A 26083-nucleotide genomic window follows, 5' to 3' on the forward strand; every position below is an offset into this window, starting at 1 on the left:
TAGCCTTTGGTGAGGGACCGTGTCAAACGCCTTCTGAAAGTCCAGATATATAATGTCCACGGGTTCTCCCGCATCCACATGCCTGTTGACCTTTTCAAAGAATTCTATAAGGTTCGTGAGGCAAGACTTACCCTTACAGAAGCCATGCTGACTCTCCCTCAGCAAGGCCTGTTCGTCTATGTGTGGCTACAAGTGGCTCCAGTGGCGTAGCCAGAGGGGGGCAAAGCACTGAGTTTTGCAGGCAGCCTTTTGCAGGCAGCACTGGGGGGGGGAACAAAACGGAGGCATACACCTGGAGTGGCTCTGAAGGGGGGGACTGCTTGCCAGCTGCACTGAAGCTCCCTGCAAAACTCAGTGCTTTGCCCCCCCAGCTACGCCACTGGAGCCTCTCCGCTGGCTGCCCCTCTTTGGTGTTCCTGCTCGCCAGGCAGGGGGAAATAGCAGCAACCCCTGCTGGAATCCAAGCATTCCTCACAGGGTGACCAGGCCCTCTTTTTCCAGGACATGTCCTCCTTTTTTAGCTTCATGTCCTGGAAAAGAACTGAAATCTCCTTTTCCCTGTGAGCAGGCAGCACAAAGCCTTCTTGTAATTCATAAATTATATGTAGTAAATCATATGTATATAGTTTTAAATTTAGTAAGTAATATAGTGTTTAACCACATGAAATCAATATACAAGTGTTTTTAGCTTTTATTTTCTCATCCTACACTTTTCTGGGATGTCCTACATTTTGGGGTACCATGTTCTCTTTTGCAGTTTTTGCATCTATTCATCCTGGTTCCTCGTCCTGGCTGCTCAGAAATGGGTTGGTGGGATTTTTAGCCTGGCCTCAAAGAGGACCAAAGGGTAACAATTAACAGTGATGAATGAAGCAGAGCACATCTGTATTTTTGTTTGAGTTCAGTGTGAAAGCTTTTAGGATGTGCTTTGCTCTCTCATTGCCATGAGTGCGGGTTAACAGTGCCTCACTTCCCTGGGCCCTTAGCATTTAGTAATGGTATTTGAAATGTAAAGAAAGTATTGCTTTACCCAGCATGTGATTAGCCTGTGGAACGTCTTGCCACAGGATGTGGTAATGGCATCTGGCCTCGATGCCTTTAAGAGGGAATTGGACAGATTCCTGGAGGAAAAGTCCATCACAGGTTACAAGCCAGAAGGGTTTGTGCAACCTCCTGGTTTTAGAAGTAGCCTACCTCAGAATGCCAGATGGAAGGGAGAGCATCAGAATGCAGGTCTTCTGTTGTCTTGTGTGTCCCTGAGACATCTGGTGGGCCACTGTGAGATACAGAAAGCTGGACTAGGTGGACCTTTGACCTGATCCAGTGGGGCTCGTCATTGCACCTTACTCTGTCATGGAGCTGCTAGAGGCCTCCCATTTATATTACTGACCAGGTCGACAGCCACCTAGTCTTCACAGTGTGGCAGCAAGTATGCCTGTACAATCCCTAGGGTTCCAGTCCTACACATGCTTACCTGGGAGTGAGCCCCACTGGACATTGAGGCTTCCTTTTGAGTAGACGTGCAGAGGAGTGTGCCATTAAATGCCATTTAAAGAACCATTACAAGATAAATGGAAGATTACAAATTTGTGATGCATATCATTAAAAATAGGGTATATGACACAAAGCCATATTTGGGCCAGGAGAGGGGTTGTATCTACTTTAGTTGTAATCTAGTTATTGACCAATAAATATTTTGTATATAGGATTTTGGCCTTGGCCTCTTAACACACTGTTTCTGAATGCATTACTGCAAGACCAAAAGTGGGAAAGGTCTTATCCATAAAAATAGTAGATATAAATACAGAAGAGTAACTTTTTTCAATTTCACATGCATGCTGATTAGTGTGTCTCTGTATTTAAACACAGTATTTAAACACAGAGGATTAAATACTGTAATATGGTTCTTAGCATCACCCATGGTGGAATGGGGACCTCAAAAAGTTCAAACTGAGCAGCTTAGCCTGAATCATCAAGCATTCTCTGACATTGATAGCTGGGCTGACTAAGCAGTCCTGAAACATTTGCAGCACCTTTGGAGGGCTAATTCCCAAATGTAAAGCAAGAACTTGTTTCCCCTTGTGAATTTGCCAAGGCTGAACCCCATCATCTTCCACGAATGTTGTAAGCCCTAAGGGCAGGTTCAGATGTTACAACTTCCAATGTAGAGGAAGGCAGGACAAAATTTTGGTGTCTAACTTTAGCAGTACATCTTGGTTCTCTGAACAAAATATTGCTAAACATATTTGTTTTGTTATGATATTTGGATTTTATAAGGCTACTAGCCACTGTAACCTTGAACTGTGACTTGAGTGCATTTAACACAAAATAGAAATAAACAATTTTGAGATCTGTAGTGTTATCTACATTACCAAAGAATATTGATTTTATACCACTTCCAGCATTGTGGTTTTCCCCAAAGAACTCTGCGAATAATTGTTTGGTGGTGTGCTATAAACATGTTTATTAGTAATGATAATTTTTGTAATCCTTTTTGAGTGTGCAAAGTGCTTAACATCAATTATCTTGATGTAAGCCTTACAACCCTGTAAGGTAAGTATTCTCCCCATATTCCAGCTGGGGAGCTGAAGCTGAATGGGAACAGCTTGCCTAAGGCTACTTTGTGAGTTCATAAGCAGAGAGGAGATTCAATCTGAGGAAGTCCTCATTTGCAACCCAATCTCTTAGCAACAGTTAGCCCTTAGGCACAGAACTAAGATTCCCAAGGCCTCCTGGAAATGACTGTTAAATCAGGTTAGATTGGTACTTTGAACATACCTAGGGTGCTTCCACAGTTGTGCTGGACAACTGTGTATTGTGTTCACATCACATAAGGGCAACCTGGAGAAAACCCAGACAACAATGGTACAACCAGGTTGTTTCCCTCTGCACCAGAATCTATGTAAATAAAAGAATAGAAGACCAGACCTGCATTAAGAGGCATTAATTTCCTTGCAGATCTGCCTCCTTTTTCCTTTCAGGATCAACATATGACAACAAAATCACTACCTGTATTATGGACATCAAACAAAGCACTGTATCGGAAAAAGTGTCCCAATAATAAATCGCTAACCAGCTTCTGGGTTTAGTTGCTGATTGCAGCACCACACACAATGATCATGATACTTTATTTGGTTAGCAATAATCAGCACAGATATCACATAGCTACTGTGAGCGCAATCCTAATGCTCTCTTCGGCCAGCTGGCCCAGGAGTGTCAAGAACGTGCCGTTCTTGACTACTCTGGAGTCAGTCTGTGGAAGTCACATCCAGCCTCCATGCCATCCTGAGATAGTAAGGTTGTGCCAGCCTAGGGCAGCCAGAGCAGGGAATTGGGGAGGGTGATGGTAACCCCTGCTAACTGGTTAAGAGGCACTTTTTCAAGTGGGTGCTTCTCTTTTATTTAGCAGGGGAAGAGTAACTGGCCCACCTCACCCCAGCAGTGGCTTTTCTAGTGGCTGTCTGCTGGTGTTGCATCTTTTTAGATTATGAGCCCTTTTGGGACAGGGAGCCATTAGATATTTGATTGTCTCTGTAAACCGCTTTGTGAACTTTTTGTTGAAAAGCAGTATATAAATACTGTTGTTGTTGATGATGGTAGGGTGGAACAGGGGCGTTCGGGGTGAGGGGAGGGAGGAGAACAGAACTGTGGACAGAATGGGCCCAGGGGCAGGGTGGGACCAGCCTCTAACACTTAGGCCAGATCCTAATCCCCTTCCTGAGCAGCCTGGTGTTACATCAGGCTGCTAGGATCTGTGCCAGCAATTTTGCTGGCAAAGATCCAAGTAACCCCATTGAGGTGGCTGGGGTATTACTTAGGGTAAGGGGATAAATATCAGGCATTACAGGTGTATTATACCTATTCTGTCATGTGATTCTTGTACAGTGATATACTGTCATCCATTCTTCAACCAGCTGGATACTGTTCACTTTATATGAACACTGTACAAGATAGCAAAGCTATCTTACAAAGAAGGGATCACAAGCCTTCAATTATATCTCATAATATGAGAATATGTATGATAATAAGGAATGATATTATCATAGTATGAGACTAATGAATGCCCTTCGGGGAGATAAAGCAGGGTAGAAATTTAGTAAACAAAATTGCACAGAAAGATCTGAAAAAACAACTTCTGCTTGGATACTGCATTGGGCTGCTCAGGCCAAATTTTGGTCTTCTGTTTGTTTACGTGTATTAAAAACTACCTTTATGTGCTTGATGCTATGTGAGAATTTTCCAGAGAGAGAAAAAAGATATCTGATATCTTGGTACCTGCCTGGATCTGTAGTGAACCTGACACAGGGATTCACAGATATTTTCCCCAGAGCACTACAGATTCAGACAGAATGCTTGTGGTTGTAACCAAAGGTAGGTTTGGGTGGAACTGAGAAATCAGCATTGTTTAAGGTAATTAAGTAGCAAGATTTCTGTTATGGGCAAGAATTAACAGAATGAGTTCATTTCTGCATTCACAAGATCAAAGTCTGGACAATATGCCTACCTTTGGCACTCCCAGCTGCACAGTTTTTATTTATTTCACATTTCCCCCTGGAGTTCAAGGTGGCATATACTGTATTGCTCTCTTCTCCTCCCTCCCCTTTATTTTCACAGCAAACCTGTGACATGGGTCAGGTTAAAAAGTAGTGTTTGGCCTGGTCATCCACCGAACATCATGGCTGAGCAGGAGTTTGAACCCTGGCCCTAGTCCAGTGCTCTAATCACTGTAACACACTGTACATAGCAATTAATTTCCCCTCAAGGACTATCAAACATAATGTGTTAGGTGATGTCACAGAATTTCTTTTTGTTATCCTCTCTGCTTTCTAGAGAGGAAGTTGTTCTCCTTGGCTTGTTGAATCAAGGAATAGCAAGGAAAAGCCAAGACAGCCCTGTGCTGGTAAACATGGACAAACTTGAGTTGCACTCCTTTAAAGAGTAGTTTGTATTCCTACTTCCACCTTACTTAACCCTTAACTCATGTTTGTCCATGTTACCAGCCTGGGGCCATCTTCACTCTTCCCTGCTATTCTTTGGTTCAACAAGCCAAGTTCAAAATATCTGTGAATCCCTGTGTCAAGCTCACTGCAGATTAGCAGGTACCAAGATCTCTCTCTCTCTCTCTCTCTCTCTCTCTCTCTCTCTCACTGACCTCATCAAGCACATAAGGGTATTAAAGAGCATTAAGAATGAATAAAAATAGATTTGTTTGATCAGAGTGATCCCCATATAGCCCAGCATCCTGTTTCCAGCAGTGTCTAATAGCCCATTCCTACCTAACTCCCCATGTAGTAATGAAGTGGTGCAAACACAGTATCTGCTGCATCCTGCTGGGGAGTTTCATCCTCCAGATGCCTCATTTGAGTAAGGAAACATTTGTTCCTTACCCTGGGGTAAGCCTCTGGCAGCCTGATGAATCTACTCAGACCTATGCCAACGACAGAGCTAGCATAAGTCCAAATAGACCCATGGAGGCAGATCAAGCCCAGGAAGGGGGTGAAGATTCAGTGGGTACTGCTGTGTTGCTGAACCCACACCCTTTCTAGGCCCGATCATATTATTTAGGCCTACTATATTGATGTTACTAATGAAATGTACTAATTTAGGATTCTGATTTCTCTTGAATACACCACATAGTAAATACATCTTTTTAAAAAATATTTTACGTCATGAGAATAGTTCTCAATAATTTTTTAAAAATGGTGATGTTTAGGTTACTTTAAAAGGCATTCTTTCCCATTTTGCATTCTAAAGTGCTGCCAGATTTTCCAATTTTGTTTTAGGGCCCAATTCTATCCACCTTTCGAGCACTGATGCAGCTGCAATACATCAAGGAAACAAACATTCCCTTACCTTGAGAAGGCCTCCATGACTGTACACTGCACTTGTAGTCAGCAAGGGAGCAAGATTTAAAAGCACATTCATGAGGACAGGGTTGTAGAGCATGCTGTCACAGATGCTGTATCTGTGTACACATTTTAATAATTTCTGAAAAGTGTGATTGTTATGACCCCATTTTTTCAAGTGGTGAGAGGTTCCAGGGGCATCACTGACTGGTTCTGGATTTTTCTGGAGGAGAGATCACTGGATGCTAATAGTATCTTTGTAATACTTTCTTTATTTACAAACATACAGGTTGAGCATTCAAGAGAGGCAGATATCAGAACAGTCTTTCCAAGCAACAACAGGTCACATCAGTTCCCCAGAAAGCAGCCCTGCACATCAAAGTGCTTCAGCTCTTGGCTTATGCTTTCCCAGCCAAATCAACTCCATGTCTTGTTTCATCCTGCAGTTGCTAGAAAACTGCTTCTCTTGTTAATGCTGACCATGTTGGGAGGGGGGAATGTCACCTTACATTCTCATCTCCTCCTCTTACATTATGTGACACCTTATAAGTGTCTGATGCCCACCTTCCCACACTTTAGGGAAATTTTCCATTTAAGAATACTCCAGGGCCATTAGCCAGACATGGCCTTAGGACCAAGTCCTATTGCCAGGCTCATTCACAACATCCAATGCAAATTCATAGCACAATGTTAATGTAATAGTGGTGTCCTTGGTCAAGGTGTGTCCTAGATGGCCTTGAACTACAGGATGTTATGGAGTCTAATAAACCTTTCTCCCAAATTGTTAATGCAAATCGTAACAGCCAGGCTTATTGTATGATGCTTAACAGTTTGGAATGGTAGACTCTTGTCAGTTGTTTCAGAGGAACTGGATTTTATACAAATTCAAATTAATCAGGTCTACAGCAAGTGTGTATGCATCAAGGATCAGAGAAAGCAACACCTACACCATCACATCAAAGTCTTCCCGCTCCACAAAAATAGAATCATCCCTCCATTACAGTCATTATCTTTTAGAAGTGAAGCATAAAAGAAAGAGATTGAGAGCTGTCAACCTTCTTTTTTTCCCCAAGTAAAGTGGAACTTCTGCAACAGATATATTGGATCATGTCCTTCATTGCAAAGACGTCCTACACCTTCCCTTTCGTCCAGGCTTTGTTGTTATTTTAAAAAAGCTCTGTCTTATCTCACTCAACTCCGCACTCATTTGGTGTTCTTCACATTTAGCTCTATTAAAAATAGAAGCAGAGCGCAATATTGATCGAATGTCATTTGGTGCTGTCTTCTTCCACTGCCTACAATGCTTGTTTATAACTCCTACAGCTGCCCCACAATATGGCAACTGCTATTCCCAACCGGTAACATTTTCTGTGTTTCTCTTCTCAACCATTCCACTGCATGTGTCAGAAGTTACCTTGACCCTGCAACAAGCAGGAGCATGCAGCATGCCGGCTCTATTGTGCAAAATATACTGAATGAACAGCCACTTGGAAAGGGTTTTTCCTAATGCAGAGGAAAGGAGAAGGGGCAGGAAGATAGGTGTATCCATTCCTTGCTGCAGAGGAAAGGCATTGGGAAAACAGGTGTTGATGTTGCAACATTGATGATTGTATAAAAGTGAAGGTGCTTGATGTCATTAATTTATATATTTTAGGAGTAGTGTATTTATGCATGTATAGTGAGCCAAAAATAGTTTGCAAGTTTTACTATAAAAGTATGGCACCTGAAACCAATAAAACAACAAAATATACAAGCCAGACTGAAATCAGTCAGCAGCGTTTTGAATAAACAATGGCCTCAGAAGCTAGACAAAGCAGGTGAGGTTTCTGTCCATTTCTGGGGGGGAAAAAGTCCATGATGGGTCTAAGTGCACCTCCCATGGAAGGGAGGGTCAAACTACACATAGTACTAAGTGTGTGTTGGTGTTTTTCTCTTAGTTTGCCTTAAAATAATATAGTCATGGAGGAGAGGTGGACAAGAGACCAGGACTACAGTGCATTGGAGGGGGGTATTTATCTCTTTTCTCTTGTACCACAATGTTCCCCTCCCAAAAGCTGCTATTCACTGTGGGAGATACCGTATACTCCCACTGGTGTCAATGGAAGCTTCCTTCTCAGCAACTTCAGTGACATGATTTTTGTCAGGACCAGAGGATGAGATAGGTACCTCTTTTTCATACACCACTGCCTTATTCCTGATTAGGCCCTTCCCCATAGTGGCTATTAGAACACAAAAAAAGCAAAGACTGAAGCACCAGTGGCTCATTTGGCGTGAGGTGTGGTTGACCCTAGTTGGTGCCAACATAAGCATCAATTGATGGAACTGGCAGGATCTCTCTCACTAATCTCAGATGTTTCCTGAGATTGGGTCACCTAGTGGTGTAGCTAGCCACCCTGGAGCCCAGGGCAAAGTTTCAAATGATGCCCCCCATGTCACAGAAATCACATCATTTCCAGATGTGATGTCATACCCACAGTTGTTTTTTTTTTTATTGAAAAATAAAAATTCCACCACCACCTTCCCTGCCCCTGGACTCCCTCCTGCTCACCCGCAAAGAGGCGTGAGCAGCTATTGGAGTCTCTGGCTGCTCACTCACTCCCCTTGCTCCACCACCTCCCACCACCCCATCCCCCTCCTGCTTGCCCACCAAGTCCCCCCGATCGCCCCCTGAAGCCCCTCAAGCAAGGGGAGCAAGTGGCCAGAGACTGTGATCCCCGCTGCTCCACTTGAAAAGAATACCAATTTTGGGGGGGGGAGGGGTCCTTTTTGCCAAAGGCTCAAGCAGTGATTGGGGGGGGGGTGCAATTGCAAAGGTGGGCAAACAGACTGTTGCCCCCAGACAGCCTGCAACCTGGTGCAGTTGCTACCCTTTCATCCCCTCTAGTTACGTTACTGGTCACCCATAAATGTTTCACATTGGTGAACATGTAGATTGGTTCAGAATCAAACTACAACTTTAATCTGTGAGTGCAGTTTGGGAAAGAGCTATTTGCTTAGATAGAGCACTGCTTCCTGAACCCTTTAGCACTGGGACTCACTTTTTAAAACAACAATCTATTGTGACCCACTAGACAAAAAAAATCTAGAAAAATAATATTTATATTTATTATTAATAACTAATAATAATCTGGGTCCTGTTCTCCCAAGGCTGCTAGAGACCTTACATATAGTACATGTGTGTGTGTATACATTTGCTAAACCAGCTATTTTCAACCACTCCGCTGTGGCACACTGATGTGCTGCGGATGGTCCGCAGATGTGCCATGGGACTTTGAGGAGGATCATTTATTAGTAGGGCAATTGGGGCATTTGAGCCTCCTATCAGCAGCATGGTGTGCCTTGTCAACAGTAAAAAAAGACTGATTATGTGCCTTGACAATTTTAGCACCCTGTCAGTGTGCTGTAAGATGAAAAAGGTTGAAAATTGCTGTGCTAGACTCTTCCTGGAAATGGAGTGCAAGGACTGTTCCCCCAAACCTTTACAGTCTTTCCAGGGTACCCAGAAGGCTGAATTGGAGAACAAGATGTGCAGTTAGTTTCTTCTAGGCCAGACAAAAAGCCGAAACTGGATTCACGCATGATCTACATGGCATGCCAATTACTAGAGAAAATTGGAAAATGTGAGATTTTAATCTGGGGTATGAAAATCACCTCATACCACACATTAGTATTCCAGTTAACAATTGTCTTCTGCAAACTGGGCAAGTGTATTCGTAAGGATCTTTTTTAATGTTTCAAAAACTTCGCGACTCACCAAAAATCATCTTGCGACCCACTGTTGAGTCCCGATCTACAGTTTGGGAAACACTGATATAGAGCAGCATTTCTCAACATTTGTCCTCTGCTGTACCACTTTGCATGGTCCACCATTTGGAAGCACCATTGTAAGTAACTGGTGATGACATCATTTGCATGTTACTTCTGGATTGGGACGCCAGATGTGAGGCGACAAACTCCAGTAAGAGGCTCAGAGTGAACCAGAGGGCTTTTCTGAGCATGGAAAAGCATGCTTTGGAGCTCTGTCTGCCAAGCCTCCTACTGTTGTTTGTTGTGTTGCATTGCTGGTCTCGCTGCTGGGTGGTAGGTGTCCAGGGGTCCTGCACATACCACCAGACAGCACCTCAAGTACCACTGGTGGTACCTGTACCACTGGATGAGAAACACTGTTACAGAGGATGTGCACACTTCTCAGGACCAGTACATGTTGTGCTGTGTGGGGGCTCTTGCTTGACCTATCAACATCTGAATCAGGTCTTCTAAGCACTGGGTGCCTGTGCACCTATGCTCTCAAGCAGCAGTTTACTTCTGCAGTAAAACCCAGCTGTTGACTCTAGTGGCATAGAAATGATACCTCACTTCACTACTGCCTGCAGTTCCAATTCAAGCCTTGCAATCTGTACTGGGAGACTGTGAAAGAGAAGATCCTCAGACTGGAAGGTGAGCTCTGAGGGCCAAATGAGATGTGACATTGAAGGTGTGAGAATGCACCCTTATTGTACCTCTAGGTTTTCCTCTTTGTGACTAATAGTAGTTGAGTGGAAGTGCAGACCAGATTGGGGCCATCTTGTGGGCAGAAATATTTAGCCTGACTTCAGATTCCCCACACCTGTTTTTATCCAAAAAAAGGGGGGGGGAGATTCACATGTTTCTGTTCAGTGTGTAAGCATCTGCACAGGCTCTGAAATACTCATGGGTATACACTAACATTTTATGTGTACCTGTGCACCTGTGATGTGGAAAACCTGTGTTTCTGTGTTTGTATGGTGTGTGCATCATACAAGCACATATGCCAGAAATCAAAGATTGGCTGTGGCTCTCTGTCACAGGCACACACAGTGGCAAACACATGTTTGCTCCATGTAACAGGTGGAGCTAGTTACTAGGTCCTCATTTCTGCAATGTATACCGACGGTTTGTGCTTGCTGTGTTCAAAACAGTCTTTGATGCCAAAAGCACTTGCTGCATCCAGATATCCTGCAGGAATGAAGCCCACAATGAAATAATAAATTCTACATACATTCCAACAGAAACATTCCACTATCTTGACTCAGCTGGCAGGCGATTAAGACAGGGTGGAAATGTCACCCTGCTAATAGATCCCACTGCTAATAGAAACAGCTTGGTGGGAGACAATAAGGCACACCATGCATTGTGAAGTAACAAAGTACAATTTGGATCTGGGGACCATTTGTCTCTTATGCTAATAAATAAACATCTTAGTTATTATTCATACCCTCACATCTCTTGGGCATACTGGGTCTTTCTTTGGTCCTTTGTGTTCCTCCCTCCTTAATTGTTCTCTTTTCTTGGCAGTTATGAACAAGTTAGATTATATTTGCTGTTAGTAAAACTAAATCAATGTGATTCATTTATGTCAGGGGTGCCCAAACCCCAGCCCTGGGGCCACTTGCGGCTCTTGAGGCCTCTCAATGCAGCCCTCAGGGAGCCCCCAGTCTCCAATGAGCCTCTGGTACTCCGGAGATTTGTTGGAGTCCACACTAGCCCGACGCAACTGCTCTCAGCGTGTGGGCAACTGTTTGACCTCTTGCATGAGCTGTGGGATGAGGGCTCCCTCCACTGCTTATTGTTTCATGTCTGTGATGCAGTAGCGGCAGCAAAGGAAAGGCCAGCCTTGCTTTGTGCAAGGCCTTTTATAGGCCTTGAGCTATTGCAAGACCTTCATTCATTCATATAAGTTCATCTTTAATATATTCATTTATGTAAACTTATGTAAATTTATTCAAATTTTAAATGTAAATTATTTCTTCCCCCCCCCCCGGCTCCCAACACAGTGTCAGAGAGATGATGTGGCCCTCCTACCAAAAACTTTAGACACCCCTGATTTATGTTCATGTTTCAATCTTTAATTATCCAAATGGTACAGAAGTGTGGTAGTATATCTATTTAAAGTTCTTGAAGATTCAAAGTAATTCTTGTAGCCTTGTCCTTTTAAGAGGAAATGCATTCATCTACTCTAGTGTCAGATGGAGCAGCCTTATAGGATGTTGATTTATCTAGCAGTAGGTCATTGGTTCTCAACCTGGGAGGTCACAACCCCTAAGGGTGTAGCAAGCCGATTTTCAGTAAGTCCTGGATAGCTCAGCACCATCATCTTGAAAAACTGGGCACTTGGAAGCTTCTTTTGAACAAAAAAATCTGCCACCATCTTGAAAGCAGAGCTTCGAATGTGGTTGGAGAGAGTGTGAAGTGGGAGAGAGAGAACACAGTGAGAGCCTGGGCATTAACAGCTGTTGGGAACAGTGAGAATTTCCAGCTTTTAAACTGCCACTTCCTCAATGCAGTTCTGGCTGTGCAGGAAACTAGCCTTGCCTTGGACTTGTCTTGGGGGCGTATGTGTGTGTGTGTGCATGTGGTGAAGTCTCTCTCAGGTTTCTCTCCAAGCGGGCATGTCATGCCTTCCTGTACGTGCCTAGGTCTCAGCACTTGAGGAAGGAGCATAAATACTCTGAAGACTATCTAAAATTTGACTTTACCACCTTGATCACTAATGGCATGAAGAAGCCACATTGCATTCTGTGCAATGTTGTTCTCAGTGCTGAATCAATGAAACCCTCAAAACTCAAATGTCACTTAGAGACAAAGTATCCAGCACATTCTAAAAAGGCCTTGGAGTTCTTTTGAGTTTCAAAATGCATGAGTTATTGACATCACTTCCAGTTTCCTGCTTAATAGCATCACTTCCTGCTTAATGGCATCACTTCCAGTCCTAGGTCTTGGGGGGGGGGGGGTTCCTGACAGGTTGCTATACCTAAAAAGGGGGGCCTGGTGCAAAAAAAGGGTGGGGACCATTGATCGAGCTCAATAGAAACTGACTGCCTGCAATTCTTCAGGGCTCTTACCCAGCCCTATTTGGAGATGCCACAGATTGAACATGGAATTTCCTGCATACAAAGCTGCCCCATCTTCATGCAAAAGTACAACAGGCTGGGCATTCCTTTTCTTATGCAGATTATGGGTTAATAGCCCAGGATGCCTGGATGAGGTTTCCTCATTGGGAGCTAATGGTCCTGGAAGATCTATGGAGATAGCCATTAGAGCCTGGAAGAGGTAATCTCCCCTTGCTACTTGTTGATGTAAGATGTGTGACTGTGATAAAACAGCAGTGTTGCATTTTCTAATGATTGCAGTCATTTTCAGGCACTTCTGGAAGAACAAGGAACCCAAACAGGGAGGTGTGGTAGGTGGGGAGGCAGGTGAGGCAGTGCCTCCCCATCAGAGTCCTTCAAAAAGTGCTGCTGTGGGAGGTACTCAAGCACAGAACATGGAGATTGTGGAGAGTGCAGAGCACATGGGTTGTGAGTGTTTGAGCATCCCCCATGGTGGCGGCACTTTTCAAAGGACTCCGCTAGGGAGGCACTGTCTCACCTGCCTCCACACCCACCCCACGTCCCTGAACCCAAAAGCTCTGTTTTTGTGACATATCCAGAACTGAACTTGGACCTACATGTGTTCAGCTGAATACCTGCATGGTGTATATTTGCATACTACTGTATGTATGGAAAACTCTCTTCCTCCTACTAGGAACCCTGCTTTTTCAGGGGTGGTGAGGAGAGAGCTCTACATGCATACAAAGGGGCCTGCTCTGGCTCAATCTGTGACATTCAAATACCAAACTGCTGCACCACTGGAGGAGCCAGGCACAAATGAGCAGCTTGGTATGGGCAAGAAAAGTTGCATTGGAAATCTCCTTTTAATATTGCTCATGCTGTCTCTTATATGTGGCTCTTCACTGGAAGTGTTCATATTGACACAAGCAAAAGAAATGTGCATGCATGTACAGTCATGGCAGCCTGACACCAAACAATACTTCAGGCCTCCCTTACCTGCCCTCCAGGCGTGTTACTTATGTGACATTTTGGCAGTTGCTCTGACCTGCTACTTGATACATGCACAATGGAAAAGGTGCGGTGCAATGTCAGCAACAGAGATCTGCAACAGAGACTTATGGGAGCAGCACACTTTTGAGGAAGCATGTAAAGGCCTGTCGGGCAATTCAGACCTTAGTACCCACTGGTTCTGAGACCATGATCCAGGCCAGTCCAGCAAGCCAGCTGGGAACCATACTGGGACCATACAAAGCAACTTTTTAGATCCTGCTCACGGTTCCCTCAAAGCCTTCCAGCCTGATGCGCCTGCAGCAGCTCTTACCTTGACTGGCAGAGCTAAGCATTGAATACCACAAGCTCATGCCCTGAAATGTGCACTGCAACTAAAATTATGCTCCTGTTTCTGGTCTTCCTGCTTTCTAAGTAATTGCCTTCCGGGAAACCTCACATTTCCGGTAAATACTGTGTCCCCTGGCGGATGTGTCTGTGCTCTCGTGGTTTTTGTTTTGTTTTGCTGACTTCCACAAGTTGTAACAGTCTTGCTTAGGTTTGTCAGGTTCTTTTTACTTCTGGATTTCAGCAATTTGAAACTTGGTCTTTTTTTTGCTTTTCTTGTGCTTCTGCCCTGTGCTATGTAAACTTCCCTCCTCATTTTTCAACAGGCTTCATAGACCATGACCTGCTACTTCAGTCATGGATCTGCTACTAGCTATCTTCTTGGAAATTGTGCACTGATTGTGTGTAGATGTGGCTCAGACCACTGTACGCTAGGCAATCTGATTTTGCCACAGAATTTTGCCAAAGAAACCAGTCCTGGCACCCAATCCTGCAAGGGCTCCTCTCCATTCAATGACAATGCAAGAAATTCTTGTGAAGACTTAAGATGTTTTCTCTGGAAAGGAAAAGGCATTCTTTTGCTTTGTGTGCAAGAGAAAGAAAAAAGCACACAAAGGACTGAAGTTCACACTGACATAAGTGTTCATCTTCTTCCTACTAAACGTCAGCTGCCTGGGACAGAACTCCAGATGGACCAACTTAGGGTGGATTGCATTGGTCTGTCACATTTTACATGGCTACTGTCAGAACACTGGTTGTAACCATTCACAGAGCCAAAGTGGGCAACTGCCCCTCCCAGATAAGTAGCTTGCCCCTCCACTGGTGGACCCCTGCTGTTACCAAAAGGAAAGCCACTTTTCGCATGTTTTGTTCCCTATGGGCTCACGTCAGAGGGGAGCCGTAACATGAAATAGACTGTTATTTTCTGGGGACAAAGTGCCTCCAGGAAAATAACACTTTGCCTCTTCTGTGCCCCCCCCCCCAGTACTTGTTTGTTTTTTCTGATGCTGCCACCAGTTCAGCTGCAATAAATAGGGTTTTGTCACTGAAAGGCAGAAATGGCGGCTAAATCTAAGTCACTAGTTTCAATAGTAGACCAAGCTCTGGCCCATCCAATGTGGCTCTTAACATTGGTGTTGAAAATGTGTCAGAACCTAAGTCTTGTGTGAATCCCACATGACTCCTCTTCATTTTCCAACCCTCAATGATTTCTTTTGTTCCAGAATGTGCTGTTTCTGATGAGAATCACTGGTATAATAATAGAGTCCCTCAATGTGTACTTTATTCATTATGAAGCTTTTAGAACGCTGCATCTTGATATCAGTTATATAACTGGTAATGTTCCTACGTGAGTCAGCCTGTGAATCATGAAAGGTAAAACTAGAAACCAAGCCCCAGTATTCTCTGTACTTTAGTAATACAAATTTTTCCCCCTCCACCCTGTCACATTATGTGATTTTATGCAGTTATTCAATTTTCCTTTTTTAAATAATCTATTTTTCACTGAACTGAACAGCATGGGGATCCATATCTTAAGTGCTTAAATTCAATCCCAGCAACCTGTAAAAGTATGCAGGTTCAGCCTTAGAAGCTGTAGGGCCAAATCGGAAACATTTTTTGTGGGGCCCCAGGTTCACAGCTAAGGTCTGTAGGATCTGAGAGATAGAAATAAATGTTGTTTAGACATTATATCTCTATGGTAGAGTGGAAAGCAATCAAAATGTGCATTTAAAAAGTGCATGTGAGTTAATGGACCAAATGGATCTAAGCACATTTTAATATAAAATTGCATACTTGTAAACCTACAAACAGACAAAATGTGCAAATTTCCTTTGAAAAGTAAATAGTTACAAAACTACTTGTATTAGTGACTGTGAAATGATTTAGTAAAAACATTAATTTTATTAATTTTATTTTTTTTTCCCCCTTAGGTGCTGGACCCAATTGTGAGCAATTGATCCAATTGGCTTAAAGCTGGCCTGAATATATGTTGGTTTTCTAAATTACCGTATATACTGGGGAAGAAAAAACCAGGCTCCATACTACTAAAGTATCAGTAAATACAAAAACAATATATTCTTACTGATTGAATTTGCAGGTCAAAGCAAAGCAGTTGTCTGGGATAAAAAACATATATACTGGAAGAAACAATATGTGAACAAAAAGGAATCACATGATTCAAGTGCGATTGGAAAGTATTGTAGAACTCCTTTTTTTTTTAATCATTCCAATATACAGTCCAAACAAAGGGATTGAATGGAGGGAGGGGAGAAGCAGAGGGTGCTTGGCCTTCCTGAGCCTTTAAAAGGGGATTGAACAAGTTTCTGGAGGAAAAATCCACTATGGGTTACAAGCCATGATGTGTATGTGCAACCTCCTGATTTTAGAAATGGGCTATGACAGAATGCCAGATGCAAGGGAGGGCACCAGTATGCTCTTGTTATCTTGATAACTCTTGTTATCTGGTGTGCTCCCTGGGGCATTTGGTGGGCCGCTGTGAGATACAGGAAGCTGGACTAGATGGGCCTATGGCCTGATCCAGTGGGGCTGTTCTTATGTTAATACAGGTATTCATATACCGCCTTTCTTGGTCTTTATTCAAGACTTTATTCAAAGCGGTTTACATAGGCAGGCTTATTTAAATCCCTGTAGGGATTTTTACAATTGAAAGAAGGCTCTATCTTTCAAGAGCCACAACAATTCAGATGTTTCATTCTGATCTGGCCTCCATCCTGGCCTCCACCCTCCCAGGCTCAGAGCAGATGGAATAGCTTGGCTTCAGCTTGTCAGCTGCTTCAAGGTCGCATGGTGCCAGTGGCCTGGAACTGGCGACCTTGTGGATGTTATCTTCAGGCAAATGGAAGCTCTACCCTTTAGTTTTTAGAAGAATACAGGGGGCGTGATTTGGCTAAATGTGACAGGGTGTGGCTTGTGGGTCTCATTAAGAATTCCTACCTTTTCACCAATTTAAGCAATGAGATATATTTCCAAAATTATAAGTACGGTACTATTTATTATGAGACAATTTTAGGGTACCATACGGTTGCTGCTCTTACATCTGCAGAAACCAATGCTTCTCTATAAATATTAGTCCGGTTCATTTTTTTTTTTATGCAGCCAATGGTGACCTTTTCCATGTTGGGGAGCAGCATGCCCTTGCTTTGCCTCCACCATGCACCCAAGTTAACAGGTGAGATGGGTACTCCATGAAGAAGCAACACATACATAGTCCAAAGCTCTTTGGTGGAAGAGCCATAGTTCAATCGAAGAGCCCATGCTTTGCCTGCAAAAACTCCCAGGTTCAATCTCCAGTTAGACCTGGGAAAGGCTGCAGTCTGAAATAATGGAGGGCTTGGTGATTCACCAGTCTTAGTGAATTCTGGTGGGCAAGGAAAGGGAGTGCCTGCAACTGGAATGAACAATTTATCCCAACTAATATAAAAATTGATCATGATGATTAATAGTTGTATTTCTTTGTTGCTATTTTGGTAGCTGCCTTGCATAAGTGAATGAATGAATGAATGAATGAATGAATCCAGACCATTTATGAACACATTAGAAAGCACTAGTTCCAATAAAGATCCTTGGGGTCAGGGCTGACCCAATGCACTTGCTGCCAGAGGCAAAGGACAAGATGGAACCCTCAACCAGCAGCAGGTTGCTAAGGACCTCAGAAGGTGACTCTCTTGAAAAAGATCCAAGGTTTCAGCTTATTTCATTTTATTCAATCATTCAAAAGTTATTTCCATGATTCTGCCCCCATCTCTCTCTTCACAACAACCCTCTGATGTAGATTAAGTAGAGATTGTTGTTGCTTTGTGGCTGCCTAGGAATTTGAACTCAGGTAAAAACCTAATGTTCTTAGTGTGTGCACTGTAGTGTTCTGCACTACCAATTGAATATGGGAATTTAATAATACAGAATTCTATCACTTGATTTTTAGAGGAACTACGGTACTATATACGTAGAAAACCAATGGCTTTCTGATTATTCATTTAACCCATTTTCATTTAATTCATTTTCTGATTATTCAGTGCACTACTTCATGCACTGACAGGGCCTTGGGCCCACTTGGGCTAGTCTCCCTCATAAGTGGTTTTTTTAAGCAAGTTTTTTTTTTCTGGGGTTGCCAAGACAATGCTTCAACTATGCTCTTTTTCATGTACTATGGGCTCAGTAGCAATCCTAAGCCAAGATAACAGCATATTGAAGTATGGGGCAGGTAAAATGAGGTCCTGCTATTTGGGGGAAGGATGACAAGGTCCATTTGACTTGAATTTTAAAAATTTGATTGAAGTGTATGTGTGTGAAAGAGAGAGTGAGAGAGTGAGAACAAGAATGAGAACAAACTTGACATAGAACATTTCCCTTCATACTTGTGGTCCAGTTTATGAGAAAACATGAACAGACAGACTTTCCCTTCACCAGAGTCTACAACTTCCCACAAATCATTCTTCACTCCCTGTTAATCATCCTTCCCTCAGGAGATGATGCCAGCTCACATGTCATTGCCCTGTTAAATCCTCCCTGTTAATGCAGTCAAGCCCTGGGGAGGAGGCGTGCACTGGAGGATGGATGGATGGATGGATGTGTGTTGTGTTTCCACTCAGTGACTGTCTGCTAACAGACAGTTGAACATTCTTTTGAAATTATGAATTTCAAACAGAGAGGAATCCACCATGCTATTCCCTCCCTCAGTTCCTTTTGACAGTTGTTGTCCGTTTCTGCAGCTCTCCTGTGGTACTGTCCTTATGTTCACTCCAAGCATCTGGTTCAGTTATGCAAAAGACATTCTGACAGCAGATTTATAAGCAGGCCTATTATCCCTAAGCAGTCTCATTTGAAAATTCAGAAAGTGGATTGCATTTTTATTCACGTGTTTTAAAAATATATGCCTGTAACAGGTTTACTGGTTTCTGAATCCATTTCATGCATCTCTTGAAATAGGTTATGGCCTACCAAAGCTCTTGCTAGTAGTAAAGACAATTACTAAGAAAGAAAACCTGCAATCCTGTATACACCTTCCCAGGAGTAAGCTCCATTGGATAAAAGTGGGACTTACATCTGAGTTGACATGCCTAGAATTGCACTGTAAGAGGACATAAAATGGTGTAGAGAGACAAGATGCTAACCACAGACTTGTGCTGCAGTAAAGAATCATCACAAAGATCTTGTTGCATCTTGAAGTCTAGCCAACAGCCAGTTGACTGTAGTCCATTTCATCAGATGTATGGTGAAATCCTGTGTGTGTGTGAGGGAGAGAGAGAGGAGGGGGAGGGTGGAATCGAAGACCTATGGGATGGAACAACTAAATGCATGAGATAAATGCAATGGTCATCAGGAAAGATAATAATTTGGGCAGCCCAATCCTATCCTGCACTGGAACAGGCAGGCCAACTGGCCTGTGTTGTATCCAGTGCAGGGTGTCTGCCGTTCAACTCAGAGTAAGAGGATTTATTTCTCCTTACCTTGTGTAGCATAGCAGCCATCTCAATGGGGCTACTCAGATCTGCACCAGAGATTTTGCTGGTATAGATCTGAGCAGCCCGGTGTAATGCTGGGCTGCTTAGGAGGGGGTTAGGATACGTCACACAGGCCAGTCCCGCCCCACTTCTGGGCCCAGTCCACCAAATGGTCCACCCACCCCAAAATACTACCGTTCTATCCTCCCGCCACCCTCCCCACCCCCACCCCCACGCTGGCATCCCTAGGCCATTGTGAACTCACCTTTTGAAGGTTCAGGATCCATTGCAGGGCGACCAACACAAGCACCAGCCTCCCTAGCTCACAAGGAGGCACAAATATGCCTTACAGTGCGTTTGCGACACTCCTGGGCTGGCACAAGGAGTTGTGCCAGCCAATCAAGTGTTTTGGGATTGTACTCTGTGAGCCATATCCTATCCAACTTTCCTGTGCCAGTGCAGCTGTGCCCATGGTGCATGCACTGCATCCTATGGTAGGGGGGCAGCCACAGAGACCTCCTCCAGGTAAAGGAATGTTTGTTCCCTTTCCTCAGGGTTGCATTGTGGCTGCACTGAAAAGTTGCACTGCACTGGAAAGTTGATAGGATTGGGCTCTGAGTCTCTCAACTTGACTCTCTTTGGTTTGGCTCTAACAAAGTGAAGATGTCTTGTCCCATTACAATGTTAATACAACTTAGTTCAGTCAGAAAGATTATTTTAGATTATCTTTACTGACATACATTATCATAGTATTTATGTGTTTAGTATCACATACAAACGGGTATGTGATTGTTCTTGATTTTAATGCATAAGCTTAGCATAGCAGAAGGCTGATTTATGTCTTCTTTGATTGTTGTGAATTATAACTGTACTTTACATCATAATGGTCATTGACTGTATCTCTTTCATCTCATAGCCCAGTGACCTCCCATCCCATAAGGCACAACATATACCTTTTGCTCTGCATCTGGTCAAACACATTTTGCAGGTTTTGGAATTTTGTTTTTTTCAAAGGATGGAAGGGGCAGGAAGGGGCATGCCTTTGGTGTGTACTCTCATCTTGTCCGAACTCGGAAGCTAAGCAGGGTTAGGCCTGGTTAGTACTTGGATGGGAGACCGCCCGGGAATATCGGGTGCTGTAGGCTTATACCATTGTCTTTCGAGACTGAAGGTTGCCAACCATTTTCATCCCACTATGGCCTTTTCTCATAGGTTGCAAGTCACAGGTTTTAAAAACCCGCAAAATTTAATTGACAGAACTGATAGTGGAACAAAAGAGGGGTTGTATGTGCTATGGGCAATGAATGATGGCTCTGTCATAGTGCCTTCAATTTGTAACTACAGTATTACCAGTCTAGCCAGAGTCAAAATCATTCTTCTGATAAATGGTTTGTGTTCTTTCCTTTTCAGCTGCATGATGACTTTACTTTCTGAGGCTCTTCAGGGCTGCTAAATTTTCTGGATGCTTTATATTTTATTTTGTGAGCTCTGCAGCTAAATTGTTGTTGTAGATTTGATCTGGTACATTTTTTGTTATTTATTTATTTTTGAGTGTGAATTGTCTTACTATCCTTGTTGTGAGCTTTGGGCTTGTCAAAAAAAAAAAAGACAGAATAAAAGCTTTTAAAAACTAACAAAATAAATGAACATCCTGGCTCAAAGGCGGATTTGTGGGTGGGAGGGAGTGTTCTGTGATGAGTCAGTGGGGGTGGGACTGCTTTCTCAAGCTTGTAACACCGGGGAACGTTATCCCACAAGAAACGCTTTAGGTGCTGTATGCACAATTAACACCCCTTTTGCTCTTTGATCATATCATCAAGCATTATGGCTAGCAATGGCAAAAATTATGCAAGTGATAGCAGGCATTAGTTACATCACGTGGGTAATTAGCTCCAAGTTGCTAGTGTCAACATACACCTGTGGGAAGAGCTGTGGGCTTCCCAGGGTGTGATGCCAAAAGAGGACAGGAGAACTTCCCATTCATCACAGTGATGCAGTGCAGGTTGGGAGCAAGGCAAGGAATGATGAACATGCTCTCTGTTTCCTAGTCTGCCTGCCAGGCCTCTCCTTGCCCTCCTGCTTGTTTTCTCCATTTACCAAACAAAGTCATGGTTCTTATGCAGGGTGATTCTGAGAAATCAGGTGAAGTCTCTCCTGCATAAAAATGGGCAAAAGACCCAGCATCTTTCATCACTGAAGGCATCATTGAAGGGTTGTCAAGTAAGCAGCACTTGAACTTGATATGGCCTTTGAGGCACTTTCACCTGCCCCCTTGTGGCCATAATCAAATTATAATCCCGCTATATAGAAATGTTTGCTTATAGCTAGTGGTGACTGAAAAATGGTGTTATTTTACTCAGAAGTAAGCCCATTGTATCCAGTAAAACTTAGGCTGTAATCCTATCTTACCAGAAACAAACACCTCTACTTGTAGCTTTATCTGCATAGAAAGAAAAAAAAAATCTTCAAATGATTAGCAGGAGATTTTGACAGACAAAAGGTGATTCATTTTTTTTAATCATGTGTAATTATAATGTAAATATCAGGTGCATAATTAGCCTGTGGCAATTGTTGCCACAAGATGTGGCAATGGCCACTAGCTTGGATAAATTCATGAAGGGCAGGTCTATCCATGGCTACTAGTAATTATGGCTATGTGTAGAGTTACAAAGAGGGACAGAGTGCCTATACCAGGTGTGTCAAACATAAGGCCTGGGGGCCGGATAGGCCTACAGAAACTTTTTATCCGGCCCTCAGGCTCTCAGCTGCTGAGCCATGCTTAGGTGTTACTGCTGAAAGGGCAGCCCACTTGAAAATTGAGCTCCCCCATATCTTGAATATGATCAAGATATGTATATTTTCTCTTTTGTCATTTGCAGCTAATGAGTTCGCAAGTGAGAAAAAGTGCTTATTCTTGGTCATGAACTGTTTAATGACATCACTTCCTGCCTAATGACATCACTTTTGGCCCTCAGCAGGCATCACGAATGCTATTCGACCCTCTGTATGAAATGAGTTCGACACCCCTGGCCTGTACCTTTAACTATTGTATAGAAGAGGGAATTTTGACAGGTGCAGCTCAACATGGAAGGGTTTAAATAGCTGCACCTGTCAAATTTCCTCTTCTATACAATGGTTAAAGGAACAGGCACTCTGTCCCACTTTGTATCTGGTAACCCTATCTATGTACTACCTTCAATTGCGATCCTGGCTCCTGTACCACCCAGGGCCACGGCCAGGACCACAAAGTGCCATCCCCCCCATGCCACCCCACCCCCACTGGGTGTGTCCGGAGGTCTTCTGAGGGCCAGAGACAACTCCCATGGCCTCCCCGCATCCCCCAGAAGGCCTACTAAGATCTCCAGAAGGCCTTTGGAGGCCCCCAGAAGCCCTAAAAATGTCACTTCTGGTTTTTGCCAAAAACTTTGTTGTGGAGCACTCATGAAGGGGTCTGTTTGTGTGACACAACATACTTCAGACCCCAGAATGGGACACAGTGGCTCCTGAGAATAGAGTGAATGTAGCATTTTCTGCAACAAAGTTTATCTAACTATGAAAATAGGAATAATTGGAGTCCAGTCTTAAACGTCATACAACGTGAAGGCATTGCTACTTTAGTGTCTTCTTCCTCTGCTTTGCCACCCAGAACTGCTTCTCTCTATGAACAGGCTCTGGAATACCAAGATCTCTCTGCTGGACCACTGTTACACTGCAATATCTAAGGCTGCAAACTTTTGCCCATTTCCTGGAAGTAAGCCTTACTGACCTGAGTGGGATTTATTTCTGAATAAGCGTACATAGGACCAGGGGTGGTTCAAGCAGATCTGCTTCCTGAATCGGCTCAGATTCACCACCCCATGAATGTTTCTGTCAGATCTGTTGAGTGTGGTGTGGGAGCAAGGTGCTCCCCTGCTAAGGAGACACTGGTGTAAGGTGTGTGTGTGAGAGATAAGGCAGCCGTTTTGAAGGGAAGAGAAAATTATGAACTGGCTGAAGCATAAGATGATATCTCTTTCCAGATTGTTGCTGTGAGATAGTAGATGGTAACTTAGTAGGAGCATACAGTCAGTTTGCTTTCACTGATGTTCTACCTGTATATTTGTAAATAAACCAAATATTTCAAAAATACCATAAGCCAGCAGTGCTGTCTCTTTCCTCTGAAGGAAGCAGAAGCACACAAACCCCTGGACCTTCTCACTGCACAGGCAAGTGGGGACTGTGCAACAATACAAGGTGCCTAAAAAAATATACACACATTTTAATGTGTTCTAATCCATAGATACTTCATTGCAGAAAAACTGCACGCAAACATCTAAAAAGGAAGCAGTTGAAGAGATATGTGGAACCATCCCAGTGCACCTGTTGGGGGATATCTGCAGATTCCTTAGTCAATAATGTCAGTGGTGTATACATACCAATGGGGAACATCTAGAGCACTTGCATGAATTTAATTAATTAACTGGACCAAGCAAGCATTGTACTTCTGTGTACACTGCATGCAGTATATACGTGAATTATAGTATATGTGTGAATTATAGCATAATAAATTTGAGTGCAAAGTGTGTGTACATTTCCTTGAGACGCTCTGTATATTGATTGCAATCTAGGTCTACTCATTCTCGGCTCCCTTCCATTAGCCAGCTGGCTCTCTCCTCAATCATGTCTGGCTAGAACATCCATCGATCATTAATTTATTTTGTTTCACAAACTGAATTCTAAGCAATTCAGGAGCTCTTAGTGTCGTCCTTATAATAGGACAATGGGGTGAAAAAGGTCTTCAAAGCAGCTAATGACAAGACAATACAATTCCTATAGGACAGAGAGAAGGCAAAGGTCCGACACATCCATAAAAGGAGGAAAACATTAACTAATTGAGCCAGTGTGCACCTGCTATGGTAATGGCTGAGCGGGCATACGATGCGCTTTGCTTTACATCATGAATTTGAACTGTTCTTCCCCACATACACATGTATGTAGGGAAGGGATGTACTCTTAGGAAAACATTACAGCTATTTACAGTGCAATCCTATACAGGTCTGCCTATCTGAAAATAAGTTACAGTGTGTTCAGTGTGGTTTACTCCCTACATATACCTAGCTGGATGTGAGCCTAACTGAGAACAGTGGGACATACTTCTGAGTGAGCATGCTTAGGATTGTACTTTTAGGGTCCAATCCTATTGAACTTTCCAGTGCAGATATAGCTCCAAGTTAAAGGAACAAATGTGCCCTTACCCTTACTCTCTGTGACTGCCCCACCACCACAGAATGCAGCACACACCCTGCTGGCTGCATCAGTACTCAAAAATTGGATAGGTCTGGGCCCTTAAATCTGATAATCTTGGTCTCTTTGGTCTAAGGGAGGTTTCAAATCTCTGTTCAGCCATGAAGCTCATTGGTAGCTTATCCTGCCACAGGACAGGAATATTGTGAGGATAAAATAGGATCACCCTCATGTATGCTGCCTTGAGCTCCCTGGAGAAACAGGACACAAGCATGATAAACACCAGCATAAAATGGAAAGCATTTATTAACATCTCTTGAACGTGTTCACTGTTGCACCAAACACCAGTTGGGGAAGGCAAGCGTATTAGAGTTGCACCAACTTATCTGCATTCAATTCATAGAATTAAGCACCAATTTATTCTCCCTTGTTATTGGGTTGTACATGTGTGATAACGCACAGTTGCTTGCAGTGCTTTTTTCGTTAAAAAAAAAAAAGGTGCAGGAACTCACAACTTGTTAATCTTTTATTTATTTATTTAATTATTTATTTTTAAACCATTTTTTATTGAGAAATAAAATATTTATGTGCTTCCCCCCTAAAGATGAACTTACTTCTCAGTAGACATGCATAGGATTGGGCTATCAATCTCCACATCCCCTTCCCCCTACATTACAAACCACAAACCACATTACAAACCACATTACCCTACAAACCACAGCTACAGAAAGTCAACTGATTGGAAGCTTTTATAGTCAAAGCGCTGCCTGCTTCACACAACTTACAAAAATAATACCAATGGCTTTTCTCTCTCTGAATGAGTGGTTGGAGAAGTGGTTGTTCTTTTAAAGAAGCTATCTCATGATGAGAAGCTATCACTGTTAGTGGGCAGCTGCCACTTATACATGTTTCCAGTGCTTCTTTTGGTTAAAAAAAAAAAAAGGCGCAGGAACTCACAACTTGTTAATCTTTTTTTTTAAAAAAAAACAACCATTTTTATTGGAGAAATAAAATATTTTTTATGTGCTTCCCCCTAAAGATGAACTTACTTCTGAGTAGACATGCATAGGATTAGGCTGTCAATCTCTACATCCCCTTTCCCCTAGCTACTTTTTCTACACATGGGGGAAAATACTGTACAGGTGCACTTGTAGCGTGTAGTATGTAGTGTGGCACTACTTCGAGGAGAGGAAGCAGTGAATGGATTCCGAAAAATGGCTTACATGAGTTCCATGTAATAAAATTACTCTAAGCAACTGTGGGAGTAAGAACAAAAAAGGAATTCTTACATAAGAGGGGTCCTTAGGTGCACATAGAAACAGCTACGTTTGCAAACAAGCAATTAAATATGGTTTAATTCAGGTATCAG

Source organism: Tiliqua scincoides, chromosome 3, assembly GCF_035046505.1.
Source record: "Tiliqua scincoides isolate rTilSci1 chromosome 3, rTilSci1.hap2, whole genome shotgun sequence".
Lineage (NCBI taxonomy): Eukaryota > Metazoa > Chordata > Lepidosauria > Squamata > Scincidae > Tiliqua > Tiliqua scincoides.